A 15,670-nucleotide genomic window follows, 5' to 3' on the forward strand; every position below is an offset into this window, starting at 1 on the left:
TTTGTAAATGTGCTTTAGTAGTGGAGCTGTGTGCGCATGTAAATGTGCTTTAGTAGCAGAGCTGTGTGTATGTAAATTTGCATATGTAGCAGAGCTGTGTGTATGTAAATGTGATGAGAAGCAATTATCAGTGTGAGAACCTGCGCTGCCAGGTATTACAGGAAGGATTCCAAAGATGAGATTAGGTGAATAGAAAGCAAACTTTATTTTGCTGCTCGTTTAGGGGCCCTAAATGGCTCCTTCATCAGGCAAGTGTACATTAATGTACGTGCAGTGAAGTTGTATGTGAATAAAACATATGATGCAGAGAAACACTAGCAATAGATTTATTACTTCCATATTCTACCGTAGTACATTAAAATGTGTAATATTCACCCCTTCAGGTGAATCATCAGGGAAGTTTTTTTTAAATTATAAATTTTTATTTAGAAATAAAATTTCAACTATTACAACATAATAACAATAAAATCATTGAAATTCGAAATTACATTGTGTTCAGTATAATTCTTTGGTCATTCAGTTTACAGCGACACGAACCATTTTACAACAGATTATTGAGGATTAGGTGGTGAAACGGGTGATAATAATATATCTGTATTAAAAGTTATATTCTGTATTTAATATTTCAAAGTTATATCATAAATGTTCAAACGAAGAGACAGCCAAATATTCTATTTTTTTTTTATAAATTGCAATATATTGTTAGATAAGGTTATTTTTTTCTGGTCAGCAATTTTTATTAATCAATGCGGTGATTTCCACCAATGGACGGCATTTAAGGATCTTCCAATAGCTCGCTATTGTAACTCTTGATGCAATGATAATATGTACAATCACTATGTATTTCATAGCGGAGTATATCCAAGTCAATGGCAAGTAGTGATTGTTCTTTTGTACTGATTATTGGAATACCACAGATTTGAGATAATAAATGGTTGTTGGCTTCCCATAGACGTCTGATGTTATTCCAGTTCCACCATTTATGCAGCAAACCCAGTCTGGTGTCACCACATCTCCAACGTACAATGGAGAAAATAAGTATTTGATCCACTGATGATTTTGCTACTTTTCCCACCTACAATGAATAATAATAATAATAATTTTATTTATATAGCGCCAACATATTCCGCGGCGCTTTACAAATTATAGAGGGGACTTGTACAGACAATAGACATTACAGCATAACAGAAATCACAGTTCAAAATAGATACCAGGAGGAATGAGGGCCCTGCTCGCAAGCTTAGGCCTGTCCCACACGTCCAAATAATTCCGGTACCGGAAAAATCGGTACCGGAGTTATCCGTGTCTGTGTGCTCACGTGGCACATCAGTGTGGCACACATGCGGCAGCCGTGTGCCTCCCGTGTGCCGACTGGGTACCACACGGACCGTGCAGGAGACAGCACTAGAGTTTAGCGCTGTCCTCTGCTTTGGGTGCTGAAGCCGCCATTCATTTCTTCTCTCCAGCAGCGTTCGCTGGAGAGAAGAAATGAAAAATCTTTTTTTTGTTGTTAAAATAATGTTCCCGGTAACCAACCCCCTCCCACCCCCTGTGCGCCCGCCCGCTAGAAAGAAAATACTCACCCAGCTCCCTCGATGCGTCCTCTCAGCGTCGCAGCTCGTCCTGTATGAGCGGTCACGTAGTGCCGCTCATTACAGAGATGAATATGCGGCTCCACCCCTATGGGAGGTGGAGCCGCACATTCATCACTGTAATGAGCGGTACCACGTGACCGCTCATACAACATTATTTTAACAACAACAAAAAAAAAAGAAAGATTTTTAATTTCTTCTCTCCAGCGAACGCTGCTGGAGAGAAGAAATGAATGGCGGCTTCAGCACCACAAGCTGGGGGGACAGCGCTTACTGTAGCGCTGTCTCCTGCACGGCACACGGACAGCATCCGTGTGCGGTACGTGTTTTACACGGACCCATTGACTTTAATGGGTCCGTGTGATCTGTGCGCTCCCACGAACACTGACATGTCTCCGTGTTTTGCACACAGACACACGGTCCGCAAAAAATCAATGACATCTGCAGAGACGCATTGATTTTAATGTGTCTACGTGTGTCAGTGTCTCCGGTACGTGAGAAAACTGACACCTCACGTACTGGAGCCACTGACGGGTGAAACCGGCCTAAAGTATATGAGATCATGATACGAGGAACCTGATTATGGTTTTTTGTTGTTTTTTTGATAGGCCACACAGGGATCGTTAGGTTAATGCTTTGAGGCGGTAGGCCAATCTGAACAAATGAGTTTTTAGGGCAATGAATGGAGGAGTCTGTAATTTTTGTCGTAGGTACACTTCACCTGGGAGAGACAGAATCTAAAAATCAGAAAACCACATTTGTAAGTACCATAATTCAATTTCATTTTATTGCATGAAATAAGTATTTGATAAAATCGAAAAACAGATCTTAATATTTGGGTCAGAAACCTTTCTTTTTAATTAAGGAGGTTTCCTGTAGTTCTTGACTAAGGCTAGTTTCACATTTGCGTTAGAATCCGCAGCGTTTAATCCGCAACTGCAAATGCAGGAAAAACTGCATGGAAACGCGTACAAACGCAGCGTTTTTAGATGCATACGGTTAAAAAAGCGGCATTTTCATGCTTTTCCATGCGTTTGCATTTTCTGTGCGCATGGTGGAAAATTTAACAGGAGAAAAATCTACATAACCAGACAACGCCAATGGGACTACAGTGGGCGTGTATTATGGGATATCTATATATAGACCCTTGGACTGCAGAAATCTTAACAGTTTGCTACTGTATCCTGTGTCATGATGGATCTTCGCATGGAGAGCTTTTATTTCAACCTGGATTTGAGCATCAAGCTGTTTCTTGCCTGTGCGTTTGCTTGGGAGCAACAAAGAAACCGAGAAAGACAGAGAAGGACACGGCATCAGTGTTTTTGGAGACACCCCATTATTGAACTCCGGGAGAGCCGTGGAGCCTATCACACTATATGGCGAGCTTAATGTCAACCCGGACAAATTCCCGGAATATACTCAGATGTCTCAAGACTCTTTTCGGGATTTGCTTGGTCGTGTCCAAGGAGCCGTCCGGAGACAGGACACCCAGCTCCAAAGAGTGATTCCTGCAGAGGATTGTGTCCTGGTCACACTAAGGTATGTAATAAATCTAAACAGATGCCAGTTATAATTATTGTTGGTCTGCCATGTATTACCGTATTTTCCGGCGTATAAGACGACTGGGCGTATAAGACGACCCCCCAACTTTTCCAGTTAAAATATAAAATCTTCTTAAAAGTCGGGGGTCTTCTTATACACCGTATGTCGTCTTATAGGGCCGTGACTAATGTGCCTTTTGGGAAGGGGGGGAGTGGTCCTGATGACAACGAGGGGGCGTCTCACATGAAAGTGAGTATCCCCCATTACCTGATCGTAGCGCTGCAGCGTGGGGTCTCTGTGCTGGGAGCGGCGGCTTCTTCTCCGCTTTGTGCCGCGTGGGTGCTGTGGGGCGGCGGCTCCTCTTCTGCAGTGTGGGGCCTCTGTGCTGTGGGGCGGCGGCGTATCTTCATGCAGTCGGGGCTCCTCCGGCATCTCCTTAAAGCCTGGAGGCCCTGCCGGCAGCTCAATCGGTGCGGTGGCCTCCGGGAAAATGGCCGCTGCTCAGATTCAGATCTCGTCCCGAGATCTGAATCTGAGCAGCGGCTATTTTCCCGGAGGCAGCTCAATAGGTGTTATGCGGTGGCCTCCGGGAAAATGGCCGCTGGGGGCGGCGCATGCTCAGACTCAGATCTCGTCCCGAGATCTCGGGACACGAGATCTGAATCTGAGCAGCGGCCATTTTCCCGGAGGCCACCGCACCGCATTGCACCGATTGAGCTGCCGGCGCGGCCTCCAGGCTTTAAGGAGATGCCGGAGGAGCCCCGACTGCATGAAGATACGCCGCCGCCCCACAGCACAGAGGCCCCACACTGCAGAAGAGGAGCCGCCGCCGCGCCACAGCACAGCCGCGCCGCTCCGAGCACAGAGACCCCATGCTGCAGCGCTACGATCAGGTAATGGGGGATAGTCCACGCACTTTCCTGTGAGACGCCCCCTCGTCGTCATCAGGACCACTCCCCCCCCCCCCCCCCCCACCATATACACTGGCGTACAAGGCGATACCCGGCGTATAAGACGACCCCCGACTTTTAAGAAGATTTTCAGGGGTTAAAAAGTCGTCTTATACGCCGGAAAATACGGTATTTGTATTTTCCTTTGTCTTTAGCAGAACACCACCATAAATGGAATTGATTGTAATTTTATTTTTTTATTTTATTTCAGATTTCTGGCAACCGGAGAGAGCTTATCATCCCACCACTTTCAGTACCGGCTTGGAATTTCCACCCTGTCTGGAATAGTTGCGGACACCTGCCGGGCTTTGTGGAACGTTCTCCGGGATGAATTTATACTCATACCCACTGAGGAAATGTGAATGGAAATTGCAGAGAAATTCTGGAGTCTGTGTGATTTCCCCAGCTGATTGGGTGCGGTGGATGGAAAGCACTTACGCATGATCAAACCCGCCAGAACGGGATCAGAGTACTTTAACTACAAGAAATATTTTTCTGTTGTGCTCATTGCAATAGCAGATGCGGACTGTCGCTTCATCGCCGTGGACATTGGAGCTTTTGGCCGTGGCAACGACTCCCAGACTTTCAAGAAGTCTGATATGGGCCGACATGTGTATGGAAAAAATTTTAATTTTCCACTGCCACGACCTCTCGCCAACACTCAAGGCCCACCGATGCCATTTGTTATGGTTGGGGATGAGGCCTTTCAGATGTGTGAAAACCTACTGAAGCCATGTTCCAGTCAGGACTTGAACCACACTAAAAGGATCTATAACTACAGACTGACCAGGGCCAGAAAAACAGTAGAGTGTACCTTTGGGATTCTAGTCTCAAAATGGCGCCTTCTTGCAACAGCCATTAGTCTAAAAATGGAGACAGTCGATGAGGTGGTCAAAGCCTGTGTGGTTCTCCACAATTACATAATGGCTAAGGAGTGACCCAACATTGAACTGGATGAACCAGTTGCAAACCCATTGCCAGATTGCCAGCATCACCTGCTGCGGTCTACTGTTGAAGTTGGCCACATTCGGAATCAATTTGCTGCCTTTTCTGATTCTGATATTGGACGTGTGGCATGGCAAGACAATATTGTGTTAAATTTCATGTTGGGTTTGGGTCTGTACCAGTTATGTTTTAAATGTTACTAATATTTGTTGTTAATAAACTACATGTTTTGATATCTTGACCGTGTCTCCTATGTATTTCCCCTAAAAAAACACTTAGGTTGCTAGTGATAAGGTAGTTGACGTCATTGCGTCCTGATTCTGTTCTGCAGTATCTATTGGACGCAGACTGAAGAGACGATGGGGGTTTAATATAAAACAGATCTATACTCATCAAGTCAGGTGTCAGAAATAATGAATTCATGATGCACAAATAACAGCCTCATGAATTCACTATTTCTGACACATGTCCAGGTGAGTATAGATATGCCTTGTATGACCTCCATCGTCCCTTCACTTTGTGTGAAATAGATTACGCACACAGAAGAGAAAATGGAGGTTATAGAAGGCAGTTCTATACTCACCAGTAGGGTTGAGCGAAACGGGTCGGCCATTTTCAGAAGTTGCCGACTTTTGGCAAAGTCGGGTTTCATGAAACCTGACCTGACCTCTGTGTGGGGTCGGCCATGAGGTCGGCGATCTTCTGAATCTGGTATCGGAATTCCGATACCGAGTTCCGATATGTTTGCGATATCGGAAATCGGTATCGGAATCCATATTTAAGTGTAAAATAAAGAATTAAAATAAAAAATATTGATATACTCACCCTCGGACGAGCCCTGGTAGTAATCGGCATCTTCCATTCCTAAGAATGGCGCTTGAAAGACCTTTCGATGACGTCACGGCTTGTGATTGGTCACGGCCGCCCACGTGACCGCTCAGCGACCAATCACAAGCCGTGACGTAATTCTCAGGTCCTAAATTCCTCATTCTAGGAATTTAGGACATGAGAATTACGCAGAATCAAAAGAAACCTTGTATGTTTAGATACTGGATAAAACCAATTTTTATTTAAATCTCTAAAAACCTAAAACATCAACAATCAACATACAAGCAACCGTGCCAGACTAAACTGCCCCTTGCACTATGTATCCTGAATTGCCCTACCTTGCAGCGGAGGTTGGCACCCTAAACATATATTCGAGATAGGCGCCCCCGCTCAACGTCGACTATCCACTATTACTCCTATCTGCCAACTACACAATGTGATGCATTTATGCCAACGTACTGACAGAGATAGACAGAGGAAACGTGGGCGGCCGCGACCAATCACAAGCCGTGATGTCATCTAAGGCCCTTCACGCGCTCATTCTTAAGAAGGAAGGCTGCCGGAAAGAAGCAGGGCGCGTCCGAGGGTGAGTATATACCTAATTGGAATATATTCACCCTCGGCTTCTTTCCGGCAGCCTTCCTTCTTAAGAATGAGCGCGTGAAGGGCCTTAGATGACGTCACGGCTTGTGATTGGTCGCGGCCGCCCACGTGACCGCTCAGCGACCAATCACAAGCCGTGACGTAATTCTCAAGTCCTAAATTCCTAGAATGAGGAATTTAGGACCTGAGAATTATGTCACGGCTTGTGATTGGTCGCTGAGCGGTCACGTGGGCGGCCGTGACCAATCACAAGCCGTGACGTCATTGAAAGGTCTTTCAAGCGCCATTCTTAGGAACAGAAGATGCCGATTACTACCAGGGCGCGTCAGAGGGTGAGTATATCAATATTTTTTATTTTAATTCTTTATTTTACACTTAAATATGGATCCCAGGGCCTGAAGGAGAGTTTCCTCTCCTTCAGACCCTGGGAACCATAGTATCCCATTGCACTGCATTGGGTTTCGTGTTTCGGCCGACCCCGACCCTGACTTTTTTATAGGATCGGCCGATTTCACTCGACCCGACTTTTGAGAAAGTCGGGTTTCGTGAAACCCGACCCGATCCTATAAAAATAAAAGTCGCTCAACCCTACTCACCAGGTCAGGTGTCAAACATTTTTTTTTTTTTAAACATGACCTGTTCAGTATAGTTCTGCTTTGTATTACTGCCATTTTCTCTTCAGTGTACGACACAGATTAATCATACCAAAGAGATTATGGAGAAAATACAAGTAATTTTGGATTTTTTTGCCACCTCATAGCTCTATACTAAGCACACAAAGGTGCGGTGTTCTACTTAATAACTACTGAAGTTATGAGTTGGCAAAAAAATAGTGTGCGGCGTATTGTTTTATTAGGCACACGGTGTGTGTTGCCGGCGGCGAAATACACAATTAGCCAAACAATATTGGGGGCAAAAAACATTATTATTTATTTTTGAACAACAAACAAATTTATTTATCTGTGCCTGCTTGGGGTAGAGTGACGGAAAGGTAGGGTGTGTAGCTGTGAGGCCTGGCTAACTGTGGACGACGCAGGGGTGGCAGGAGAAGGGGCAATTAAAGTACTGGGGTCTGGCAGTTCAGGGATGGTGCTTGACGCATGAGAGGCCAGAGACACTGGAAGGGTGAGACAAACCTGACATTACAGACACATTGGGAGATGATGGGGGAGGAATCAAGATAGTCCGCTGCTTTTTATTTTTTTTCCCTTTTTGGGACCGACGCTGCAGCCTGGGGAACCTCGGTGGGCTTATTTCTTGCAGCCTGGTCATGGTGGCTGACCTGTTAGGATCCGTGTGCCGCTGCTGCTGCATGGTGGTGGTGGGGAAGGCCATGCCAGGGTCCATCTGCTCCTGCATGGTGGTGGCGTGGAAAGCCATTCCAGGGTCCGGGTGCTGCTGTTGCTGCTGCTGCATGCTGGTGGCAGTGGAGGATGTCCAAGAAGGAGCAGCAGTTGTCATGGTGGTGGTGGTGGGCTGTCCAACAGCACTCGGCATGGTGGTGGTGCTGTAGTGGTGTCCGGCAGTGCGTGGTATGCAGCAGAGCTCGGCATTAACGTCAAGCATAACAGTGTGGGCACAGGTGGATATGCCGCCACTGTCTGCTGAAAATACCAACTCTGATGCATAGCCTGCACGTAAGCAGCATTGCAGGCCTGCATGACACTAAGCTGGAGATCAGGAGTAAGGTGTTTCGACATGCCCTGTTCAATTTGATTGAAAAAATGATGTGCTGGCCTCTGGAGGTCGGTTTTACTTAATCAAGGCTTTTGGTAACCTCCTGGATACGTGTATTCATATGACTAATGGCAGTATCCAGACGGTCACCCATCGCCTTGAGTTCATCATGAAAAACTGAGCTCAAGTGCAAAAACTCGGGCATGAGTGACCTGTCCGAGGCCCGCTGCCGGGAAGAGCCCAAAAAGGAGCAAAGGACTGGGACAGGGGAACACCTGATGGACCAGTTTCCTGGTCTCCAGTCTGTGTGGCAGGCCCACTTGCTGCAGCGCTGCTGGATGGCTGGGACGGGTCCGTGGCTGTCTGATGAAGGACCGCTCCAGAACCAAGGTCAAGAGTGCTGCTCCATGTGCTGTGAAAACAGAAGAAAAAAAAAATGAATACCAAACATTTACAAAAGTTAAGCGCCAACTCCTGTGGAATAGAAACATAGATATTAAGGCAACACAACACAACCTAATACACAAAAAAAATACTTACGTTTTCTGGGCAAGGACCGGTCTCAAAAATGCCAGGATGCGGTGGTATTTATATTTTCGGATCCTTGCTCCAGAACCACTAGGAACCCAGCTCTCTTGACGAAGGTCCTTGTTGAAGCGATCCTTCATCGAACGCCAACGTGTTTTGATGTCTGTTGAAAAAACAAAAAAGAATGGTTAGACAATGGACTTTTGGCCGGGATCACACAACTGTGTGTGATGAGAGAAACTCCTGAGAGTTTCTCTCATCACACACTGTTGTGTGATCACGGCCAAGCTCACTGCTGCATCACACTGCATTGCAATACTTACAAAATGCATTTCGGACCCGAGTCAGGGCGTTGTCCCAGCCATCCCACATCGCTTTGGCCACCTCATTCCATAGCCGCCGGATGGTCACGTCCGTGTGCCGCAATTAACCCGCCGCTATTAACTAGTTAAATGCCACTGTCAAACGCTGACAGCGGCATTTAAATACCGCTTCTGGCCATCTGGCTGGAAATGAGCGCATCGCTGACCCCGTCACGTGATCGGGGATCAGCGATCTGTCGGCATAACAACCAGAGGTCTCCTTGAGACCTCTATGGTTGTTGATGCTGGATTGCTGTGGGCGCCACCCTGTGTTTGGCGCTCATAGCAATGTAGGAATTCAGCTACATAGGAGCGATCTGAGCCGTTCGAGTTGTGCCAGCTTCTAGCCTTCCATGGCAAAAGTAGAAAAAAAGTTTTCAAAAATATGAAAAAAATATAAAAGTTTAAATCACTCCCCTTTTGCCCCATTCAAAATAAAACAATAAAAAAATCAAATATACACATATTTGGTATCGCCGCGTTCAGAATCACCTGATCTATCAATAAAAAAAGCTTAACCTGATCGCTAAACGGCGTAGCGAGAAAAAGATTTGAAAAGCCAGAATTACAGTTTTTTGGTCGCCGCGACATTGCACGATCAAAAGAACACATCTACACCAAAATGGTATAATTAAAAACATCAGCTCGGCACGCAAAAATTAAGCCCTCCCCCAACCCCAGTTCATGAAAAATGGAGACACAACGGTTAACGGAAAATGGCACAATTTTTTTTTTTTTTTAGCAAAGTTTGGGATTTCTTTTCACCACTTAGATAAAAAATAGCACAAAAAAGTTGAGGCAAGCATATTATAAATAGTACTAGTCAATAACATATCTCCTATATGGGACCAAATACAATATGCGTAAAGGACAAATGAGGATCAGCTGCAGCAATGCAATACAAAAACAACAGAAGAAAAACAGCCATGAAGATCCTATAACAATAATTTTATTAAATAACCATTTTAAAAGACCAGACATGAACAGGTAAAAAACATGAGGGAGAGAGGCACCCATGAACACCACGTCCAGGCCACAACATGGCACCAGGTGACCACTCACAGCCAAGTCACTAGCAGAAGTGCAGTATTGCACCAGGTTATAAAGTGCAGATGCCCATGTAAATTACAAGACAATGCTTATACATAAATATTTATACCATGGGCAAATGCGATATACAATACCGGAACCAATCACCATGCCAACATAGCTACATACCTAGACTGCAGTGCCGGTGTGAGAGTGGAACAGCTGGGCCGAACCCCAACGCGCGTTTCGGAGCCAAAAAGGACGCTCCTTCCTCAGGGGGTGAACCAATCATCAGCAAGGTGTGCTTTATATATCGCCATAACAAGGCAGTGAATGTCAAACCTTGTCGCACCTGCGTATCGGCGGCACAGGCAACATCCAACATGGCCGCCAGCAGCAGGAACACGCAGGGCCCCACGTGACCACATGCTGGACGGTAAGCAGGAGCGCTCACACCGCAGAGCAGCAGGCGCATGCGCATAAGCACAATACATGCAAGGATGCCATATTGGAAAGGGGCAAACAAAAGGAAAAATGCAAAAGTGTAAACAATAAGAAAATACAAAAGAAACGAAAACAGGGGTATAATAGAGAATACAACAACAATCATCAATGCATAACTATAGCCATACACCGAAAAATCCATTTATACAGATAGAAAATCCTACAGGTATAGCGGTATGCACCAACGGACTATATAGAATGTATATATGAAATACAAAAAAAACAAAAGAACACAAAAAAAAAAAAAAACACAAAAAATTGCAGAAAATACAAAAAGTTATTATACATCCTACAATATATGTATCCCTATAATAAAACGCCCCAAAAACAAAATTGTGCATCATATATGAAGAAAAATGTCCAATACACATGGTAACAGCAGCCAACAGGGAGTGTTGACACGTAGCCACAAGATAGCTCTTGATGGACGAGTCCATAAGTGTTCACGTGTTCAGAGTATTCAAACTGTTCCAGTACTAGACAAAGCAATCATGAGATGAATTCAAGAAAAACGCACACACTGTATAAAAACAAACCAATGGAATAAAAACAATTAAAACATAATGGCCAGGACATGGCACAAGATACCAAATGATACACAGCAGAGCAGCGGATCACAGAAAAGGGGCAAAGGAGATGTTCTCATTCAGACCATCAGGATGGATGGTCCGTAGAGTCCACATCCATCTGGTTTCTAGTTGGGCAAGTCGTTTAGAGAGGGCACCCCCCCTGATGTTAATGTTGAGGAGGTCAATACCTCTAACCCTCAGCAGCCCTGCGTCGCATGAGTGGAAGTCCCTGAAATGCCTGGGCAGTGTTTTAAGAGTAGTAATATCATCACATTCGGCCGCCGCCAGTATACCAAGAACGTGCTCTCTCACTCTGACTTTTAACTGTCTTGTGGTTAGGCCAATGTAAATCAGGCCACATGGGCACGTGGCATAATATATCACGTACCTAGAGGTACATGATATATATTGCTTGATGGTATAGATCTTAGTGCCATCCGAGCTAGAGAAAGAGGAGCATCGTTCGATATTGGGGCAGGCAACGCATTTACCACAGGGGGAACATCCACTCCGCGAGGCAGTACTGCTGAGGAAGGTAGTCAACGGCTGCCCAACATAGTGACTGCGAATGAGCTGATCTTTAAGATTTCTAGCCCTCCGAAACATGAGTGACGGGCGGGCTGGAAGAAACTTGTTCAGAATTTGATCAGCCTGTAGGATTGGCCATGCTCTCTTTATTGCTGCCCGCATACGGTTATGTTGGGGGTGGAAGGACGTAATAAATCTAATCTGATTGTCTCTCATGGGTTTAGTCTTAGTCCTCCCATAGAGAAGGTCATCTCTGTCCGAGTATTTAGCTCTATGATACGCTTTTTTCAAGCTGCGTCCACTGTACCCTCTAGAAAGGAAACGCAGTCTTAGCTCTTTTGCACGGACCTCGAAATCCTGTTCATTAGAGCAAATACGTTTTAAGCGTAAAAATTGACCGACGGGGATAGACCTAATCATATGGGAGGGATGACAGGATGAGGCATGCAGGAGGGAATTGGTGGATGTAGGCTTCCTGTAAATATCAGTTTGAAGCATCCCCTCCGCATCTTTACAGATGGTAACATCCAGGAAATCAATCTTCCTCATATCCCACACCGGGGTGAGACGTATATTTAGGTCATTGTTGTTTAGACCGGAGATGAATTGCGCAAGATCGATGGAGGTGCCCTGCCAGACAAAAAAGATGTCGTCGATATAACGTGCCCATAACAGGACACGCTCAATCGACCCCTGTTTGTCCGACAGGAAGAGGTCCCTCTCCCACAGACCCAGGAACAGGTTGGCATAGGAGGGCGCAAAGGCCGCCCCCATGGCTGTCCCCTGGATCTGTAGGTAGAAGGAACCCTTGAAGACAAAAAAGTTGTGCGTAAGAGTGAACTCCAATAGCTCCAGGATGAGATCCCTCAATGGTAAAGCGAGAGTGGAAGATTCCAAATAAAAGCGGACTGCTTTTATACCATCTTGGTGTCTGATGTTAGTATAGAGGGATTCAACATCAACAGAAGCTAGAAGAGTGTCACTCTCAAAACACAGTCCATCGATCCTGCGCAAACAATCCCCAGTGTCCTTCAAATAGGAAGGTAAGGAGGACACAAGTGGCTGTAAATAGTAATCGATCCATGCGTTGACATGCTCGAGAAAATTTCCCCTCCCAGACACAATAGGTCGACCGGGTGGTACCAATGAGTTTTTATGTATTTTAGGTAGGAGGTACAGGGTAGGGATAGTGGGTTCCCTCACTGTCAGTGCTGAAGCCAAGTCCTTCGTGACAACCTCGTTGTCTAATGCCTTTTTGATAATAGAATCTAATTTGGCCATGAATGCAGAGAGGGGGTTATAGGTTAACTTCCTATAACAGGCAGTATTGTTAAGCTGCTTAAATGCCTCCCTCTCATACATTTGTTTAGGCCAGACAACGATGTTGCCACCCTTATCTGCCGGCTTCAGCACTACATCTGGCAATTCTTGAAGGAACCTCAACCGAATCCTCTCCTCCTTTGTCAGATTATCCATTCGAGAAAACTTAGGGATATCTGAAAACTCATTGGATACCACCCGGACAAATAAATCAATGCTGGGACAAGAAGAAAATGGGGGAAACCTAGTCGACCGCGGACGGATGGATGAGGGGATCTTACCTCCTGAATTGGCATGCTCCTCCGATAACTCCTCCAAAATTCTCACAGCCTCTTGTTCCTCCTCTGTTGGAAACAATTTATTAAAGTCATCATTATAATAGTGTCTTTTAAACAACAATGACCTAGCAAAGATATGTAAATCTTTGATGGCTCCAAAAGTATCAAACCCCGGCGTGGGAGAGAAGGAAAGACCCCTACCCAGGAGAGACAAATCAGATACAGTAAGGTTATGATCGCTAAGATTTATTACCTTATTATCACGTCTATTTGTATTAGGTCCAGTGGGTGGTCCTCTTTTATATGGGTGGTATGCATGATCCCGTAGTCGATGGGAATCCCCGTATGATGCCATTGAAACGGAAGAGGTGTCTGATTGTCCACTAGTTGACACAATGGAACTATTAGATGGAACCCTATGAAGTTCCAAGTTGGTTCTCTTTCTCCAGAGATACACTCTCTTCTGCTGATAATCTTTAAGATCTCTGTTAAATTTAGACGTGTGATTCTCCTGGATCTTTTTGACACACTGATCCATAGTTTTATCTAGTTCAGTCTCAAATTGTGTCATCTTCTCCACTGGACAACCCCTCTTCATCTCTATTTGGGCAATATCAATAGTTTTGTCTAATTCTAAGATTTCATCAGAGTTTGAATCTATTAAAAGTTGTAAAAAGGTCCTAGAGCATGTATTGCAGGCCTCTTCCCACTTGGCAATAAACTGTTCATTATCGACAACAAATGCCGGTATAGTTCTCACTCGCAGACCACGTGGAATCATACTGGAGGCCAGATATTTCTCCAGTAGTGAACGATTCCACCAGAGACGTGACCTTTTCAATAAATATGTTTTCATCTGTGTGCACTGTCCTGGCCATTATGTTTTAATTGTTTTTATTCCATTGGTTTGTTTTTATACAGTGTGTGCGTTTTTCTTGAATTCATCTCATGATTGCTTTGTCTAGTACTGGAACAGTTTGAATACTCTGAACACGTGAACACTTATGGACTCGTCCATCAAGAGCTATCTTGTGGCTACGTGTCAACACTCCCTGTTGGCTGCTGTTACCATGTGTATTGGACATTTTTCTTCATATATGATGCACAATTTTGTTTTTGGGGCGTTTTATTATAGGGATACATATATTGTAGGATGTATAATAACTTTTTGTATTTTCTGCAATTTTTTTTTTTTTTTTTGTGTTCTTTTGTTTTTTTTGTATTTCATATATACATTCTATATAGTCCGTTGGTGCATACCGCTATACCTGTAGGATTTTCTATCTGTATAAATGGATTTTTCGGTGTATGGCTATAGTTATGCATTGATGATTGTTGTTGTATTCTCTATTATACCCCTGTTTTCGTTTCTTTTGTATTTTCTTATTGTTTACACTTTTGCATTTTTCCTTTTGTTTGCCCCTTTCCAATATGGCATCCTTGCATGTATTGTGCTTATGCGCATGCGCCTGCTGCTCTGCGGTGTGAGCGCTCCTGCTTACCGTCCAGCATGTGGTCACGTGGGGCCCTGCGTGTTCCTGCTGCTGGCGGCCATGTTGGATGTTGCCTGTGCCGCCGATACGCAGGTGCGACAAGGTTTGACATTCACTGCCTTGTTATGGCGATATATAAAGCACACCTTGCTGATGATTGGTTCACCCCCTGAGGAAGGAGCGTCCTTTTTGGCTCCGAAACGCGCGTTGGGGTTCGGCCCAGCTGTTCCACTCTCACACCGGCACTGCAGTCTAGGTATGTAGCTATGTTGGCATGGTGATTGGTTCCGGTATTGTATATCGCATTTGCCCATGGTATAAATATTTATGTATAAGCATTGTCTTGTAATTTACATGGGCATCTGCACTTTATAACCTGGTGCAATACTGCACTTCTGCTAGTGACTTGGCTGTGAGTGGTCACCTGGTGCCATGTTGTGGCCTGGACGTGGTGTTCATGGGTGCCTCTCTCCCTCATGTTTTTTACCTGTTCATGTCTGGTCTTTTAAAATGGTTATTTAATAAAATTATTGTTATAGGATCTTCATGGCTGTTTTTCTTCTGTTGTTTTTGTATTGCATTGCTGCAGCTGATCCTCATTTGTCCTTTACGCATATTGTATTTGGTCCCATATAGGAGATATGTTATTGACTAGTACTATTTATAATATGCTTGCCTCAACTTTTTTGTGCTATATTGTTTCTGTGTTATGCACAGGTCCGTTGGTTGTGGCTACTATGGATTACAGAGCGAGAGAGAAAGTCTGGCTCAACCAGCTTGATCAGGTTTTTGGTGTGGGGGATATTGATACACAGCAGAGTGGTGATCACAGTTGGGATCAACAGTGCACACAGATGAAAACATATTTATTGAAAAGGTCACGTCTCTGGTGGAATCGTTCACTACTGGAGAAATATCTGGC

Source organism: Ranitomeya variabilis, chromosome 4 (genome assembly GCF_051348905.1).
Source record: "Ranitomeya variabilis isolate aRanVar5 chromosome 4, aRanVar5.hap1, whole genome shotgun sequence".
In the NCBI taxonomy this organism is placed as follows: domain Eukaryota; kingdom Metazoa; phylum Chordata; class Amphibia; order Anura; family Dendrobatidae; genus Ranitomeya; species Ranitomeya variabilis.